Source organism: Camellia sinensis, chromosome 9 (genome assembly GCF_055761805.1).
Source record: "Camellia sinensis isolate YWXY chromosome 9, ASM5576180v1, whole genome shotgun sequence".
NCBI classification, from domain to species: domain Eukaryota; kingdom Viridiplantae; phylum Streptophyta; class Magnoliopsida; order Ericales; family Theaceae; genus Camellia; species Camellia sinensis.
The window spans coordinates 155319836-155325835 of NC_138969.1; positions in this window are offsets into that span (position 1 = coordinate 155319836).

A 6000-nucleotide genomic window follows, 5' to 3' on the forward strand; every position below is an offset into this window, starting at 1 on the left:
CTTTAATTCCTAATTCCTAAGCAATTCCTTCATTACCTTCTTGAATTCAACTCTCTCTCACTCTAACTCACTCACTCACTCTCTCTCTCACGTTGGAAGCTCACGGAAGAAGAAAATGAGAATGTAAAGTGTAGTCTTAAAGTCTCATATGCCTTATATGGGCTTAATTATGAAGGCTTAATAGGCTTGGCTTAAACTAAGCAAATGAGTGTTATTAATTCTAATTAATTCATTCCAAATCAAATTTCAATTAAACCCACCATAAATTCCTAAAAATTCCATGTAACACAAAAATCAAGTCAATTTCATGATCAGATGCCGATAAGGCCATCAATTCGTAAAAAAAAACGGAAACACGAATAGATATTTCTACGATAAACAAATAGAAACACAAATAATGCGACACACATGCAATAATGTAGAATTTCCTCTTAATTACTTATTAGGCATCCTTAATCATGGTTTAACAGTTAATCATAGGCCGGGGTTGTTACAGTTTTCCCCTCTTAAAGAGTTTGGTCCTCCAAACTCGAATTACCTTAATTCTGAAAGAATATTGGGTCGAACGGGAACAAGTCAGGGTAGCTTTTCATCACATGTTCTTCCGTCTCCCAAGTTGCATAGGTCCCTCCGTGGTTCTGCCAATCAACTTTTGCCAATGGTATTTCTTTGTTCCTCAATCTCTTAATTCTGCGATTTACAATCTGAATTGGCCTCTCTTCGTACGTATAGTCATCTTTCAGAAACACATGAGTCGGTTCAATCACATGGAGTGGATCTTGTAGATAGTCCTAAAGCATTGAGACATGAAAAACATTGTGCATATGTTCCATGACTGGCGGTAAGGCTACTTGATACGTCACTGGATTGATCTTTTCAATGATTTGATACGGCCCAACACATCTCGGTGTCAGCTTCCCTTTCACACTAAACCGAGTTTTCCCTTTCATTGGAGTTACTTTAATAAAGACATGATCTCTAATTTCATATTCTTGATCTCTTCTTCGGACATCTACATAACTCTTTTGGCGGTTTTGTGTAGTCTTCAATCTTTGTTAAATTAATTTCACATTTTTCATCGTTTCTTACATAAGTTTTGGTCCCAGTAATGGTCTATCGCCTACCTTGGCCTAACAAATCGGAGAATGACATTTCATACCATACAAAGCTTCATAAGGAGCCATGCTGATACTCAAATGGTAGCTGTTGTTATACGTAAATTCGGCCAACGGTAAGTAGGTCTCCCAATTGCCTTGGAAATCTGAGACACACATTCTGAGCATATCTTCTAAGGTCTGTATCGCTCTTTCTGATTGGCCGTCTGTCTGTGGGTGATATGCACTGCTCAGTCTTAACTTAGTTCCCAAAGCTTGTTGTAGACTTTGCCAGAATCTTGAGGTGAACTTAGAATCTCTATTAGAAACAATAGATACTGGCACACCGTGTAATCTCACAATCTCATTTACATAAATGTTCGCCAACTTATTCGCATTATAAAGAGATTTCACAGGTAAGAAATGAGTTTTTTAATTCTCGGCCACCAAAAATCTTGTTTCAAGTCATGGTATATCTTTGTATTCCCTAGATACATAGCAAATTTAGAATTGTGAGCTTCAATTATAACACGTTTCCTCAAATCTGAACAATCTGGTACACAAAGTCTATTCTGGAACTTCAACACATTGTTCTCAAATACAAACCCGGGCCTCGATCTTGAATCCATTTCATTGGCAATCTTCCGTAAAAAACTCATTTTCTAGTTGTTTTCTTTCACCTCTTCAATTATTGTAGGCTGGGCAGAAATAGCTCATAGAATTCCACCTTGTTCATGCAGAACTAAATCAATTTCATTCCTCTCTAGCTCACATAACAATTCTTTCTGGCTAGTGAGCAAACATGACAAATTTCCAGTAGTTTTTCGGCTCAAGGCATCTGCAACAGTATTGGCTTTTCCCGGATGGTACAAGATCTGTAAATCATAATCCTTGATCAATTCAAGCCATCTCCTTTGTTTCATGTACAATTCTTTTTGGGTGAAGAAATACTTTAGGCTTTTATGATCCGTATATACCTCACAAGTCACACCATACAGATAGTGCCGTCAAATTTTCAGTGCAAACACCACAGCTGCTAATTCAAGGTCATGTGTTGGATAGTTCTTTTCATGCAGCCGGAGTTGCCGAGAAGCATACACAATTACCTTCCCATTTTGCATTAACTCACATCTTAAGCCTTTATAAGAAGCATCACTGTAAATGTAAAACCCAACGATTCTGTTAAGCAATGTCAGGATAGGTACAGTTACCAATCTAGTCTTCAATTCCTAGAAGGCTAACTTCCACTAATCTCCAATCAAATGGCATGTTTTTCTGTGTCAACTGTGTTAATGGCATGGCGAGTTTTGAAAAGTCTTTCACAAATTGGTGGTAGTAACTTGCAAGCCCCAGAAAGCTTCTGATTTCTAACACATTGGTAGGCCTTGGCCAATCTACAATGGCCTCAACTTTCTGTGGGTCCACTGATATGCCGTCTTTGTTGATTACATGTCCCAGAAATGCTACACTGTCAAGCCAAAACTCACATTTAGAAAGTTTTGCATACAACTTCTTCTCTCTCAGAATCTGTAAGGTAGTTCTCAGATGACTTTCATGTTCTTCCCTACTTTTGGAGTAAGTCAGCATATCATCAATAAATACAACGATAAATTCATCAAGAAATTGTTTGAAAACCCGATTCATTAGATCCATAAACGTTGCAGGTGTATTTGTTACCCCAAATGGCATTACCAAAAACTCGTAGTGCCCATATCTCGTTTTGAATGTGGTTTTCTCTATGTCTTCTACCTTAACTTTTAATTGGTGATATTCAGATCTAAGGTCTATCTTCGAGAACACTTGTGCTCCCTGAAGTTGGTCAAAGAGATCATCTATTCGGGATAGTGGGTTTTTGTTCTTGATAGTCACTTTGTTCAATTCCCGATAGTCTATACACAGCCTCAAAGATCCATCTTTCTTTTTGACAAACAAAACTGGAGCACCCCATGGTGACGTGCTCGGACAAATAAACTTCTTGTCTAACAGTTCCTGAAGTCGAGTTTTCAACTCTTTCAATTCAGAAGTCGACATTCTATATGGAGTTTTGGAAATCGATTGTGTTCTGGGTACAACATCAATAGTAAACTCAATTTCCCTATCAATTAAATCTCTGAAAAATTCATTTGGAAATACATTAGGAAATTCATTTACTACAGAGATGTTCTCTACAGTAGGACAATCAGAAGTCACAGTCAAAACACAACACATATACCCGCTACATCTCTTCCTAAGCAATTTAACAACTTTCATTGTAGAAATCAAGTATGGGGAGGAACTACCCCATTCCCAGTACATACAGACTCAGGTAAACCAGGTGGACGGAATACAATAGATTTATTCACACAATCAATAGTCGCACAATACTTCATTAACCAGTCCATACCCAATATGCAATCAAAATGATCAATTCCCAAAGGCAATAACTCAACCTACAACGTCATATCACCAATCACAATATCACATGCTGGATTCGCATATGCACATACCAAAGAACCCCCCGATGACATGGATACAAAAAATAAATAATTCATGGATTCTGAGGGTCTAGTTAATTTTCGAGAAAAGGCATGCGACACAAATGAGTGTGTAGAACCAGAATCTATCAAGACATATGCATTTTGGAACAAATGGAAATTATACCTGACACCACAGACTCGGTGTTCTATATATCTCCGGGCACTAGTGTGAACACTCTTCATTGCCTAAACGTTTCATTTCCAGTGTTACCCCTAGTATTAGTTCTTGCATCTGACCTTGCCACCGACGCAAACCCCGGCTGAACTTGCTGCGGGGCGATAGGCATTCTCAAACCAAAGTGGACAATCTTTTATCATATGGCCAACTTTGCCACACCGGTAACAGGCACCATATGCACGGTAACACACTCCTCTATGCTTTCTTCCACAATCAGGACAGTTTGGAATAGATCCATTACTCTGACTAGAGCTACTGAAGGATTTCGTGTTTTGCTTCTTTAAAAATAACCGACCTTTCTTGAAATTGAACCCAGATCTTTTACCTCTCCATTCAGTTGTTGGAGTTGTAGCTTGTTTCTTTGCCGCTAAAATGGCCTCCTCCATCAATGCTCTATCAAGTACTTCTACATATGTAGGTAATTTCAGTACACCTACTCAGTCAAACACATCCAGGTCTAATCCCCCTTCAAATTTCTGAGCCTTCTTGTAATCTGTGTCAACCATATGAGGAGCAAATCTAGCCAACTCCGTGAACTTCGCCTTGTTGTTGGCGACAGACATCTTCGTTTGCCTAAGTTCTTGGAATTCAAAAACCTTTCCATCCCAAAAGCATTGAGGAAAGTATTTATTATAGAAAATTTCATTGAATTGTGCCCATGTCATGGTCCCATTGCTATTTCAGATTAGTAACCATCATCTTCGGGTTTCATCTTTCAAGGTATAGGTGGCCAAGAGAACCTTCTAAGTCTCAGAGTAAGGAAATACTTCAAATAATTTTTCCATCTCGAGTAACTATGTCTCCGTTTTCAATGGTTCAATACCACTGAAGAAAGTTGGCGGTTTTATCTTCATGAACTTCTGAGTTAGGTTTATGATGTCATTGTTATCCAGTTTAGCTTGGACCAGAGGGGGCAGTGGAGGCAGAGATTGTTGTCTTTGTAGCTATACCATTGTTTCAGTTAGGGCTGCGAGCATCTGTTCCATTCGGCTCAATCGAGCCTCCGAAGATCCCACTGCATTATCACTTATTGCATTTTCCATTGCTATAGGTAAACAAAACAAATATAAACATAGGTAAATAGTTCTTTTCACAGCGTTCGGAACATTCAATCCCAGTTCATTCGTTTTAATTTCTTGTGTTCATGCTCAGATTCAATTGTCTCATTTATAGAAATTTACACACACACTCTCACATGTAGATGAAATGTCCTTAATTCTTTTCGAGAACATCCTATAGCTCATATGGACTTGTGTGTGCGGTATGACACATGCTCTGATACCACTCTGTCACGACCCAAACCCGCCTCTATAGGTTTAGCGCCGCAACCAACCAGTAATCCTCGGATTACCAAAGGCCTCTAACTTGAATATCATAAAATGTAAGGGGCTACGGAAACAAATATAGAAAATATATAACCTACTGAGTTGTGTAGATATACATGAGACAAGAATTCCAAAAACTTTATATACATAGGCGTGACGCCAGTCATACAGTAGTCCGTGCCATACATACAATGGTCCATGCCACATTCATTACAGATATACATATAAACATAAAACTTGTTTAACTTTAAAAGAAAACAAAGTCCCAAACACATGTGAGCTACAAAAGGGAACCTCCTCGGGAGGCACAACAACTGGCTGACACGACTAAGACTCCAAGTCCTCAACTATGAGCCTGGTCATGTGCCTAGTTACCTACATACATATAATACAGTGAGCTGGAGTCCAGTGAATAATAACAGAGTAAAAGGGTTTAATAAATGATGTCCGTCACAGATATAACTTTCAAATCTCTTATTGAACAAAAGCATAAGCATATTCGTATAAAAAATAGAGCCATAAGCATATTCATATCGTGCATGGTGTATCTGTTAGCATTAAACATATTTCATTGGTCATGCATATTAAGTTCCATATTGGAACCTTCGGTACCGGGTAACATATCTCATACATGGACCATGGTATTGTTTCCTCCGGGCGAGGGCCTCATAACCATAAGCCATAGTATTATTTCTCCTGAGCGAGGGCCTTAGCTATGGATACCCCATAAACATTTTAAAGAAGTGGATCATCATTCATATAATCACCACACATTCTTTTCTATCACTCAAAAACAGTTCATATCATATCATAACGTTCCGAAAGTATTTCATATTGAACATAGCTTTACTAAGTTATTACTCATAGATAGCTTCACAAATAGCTTG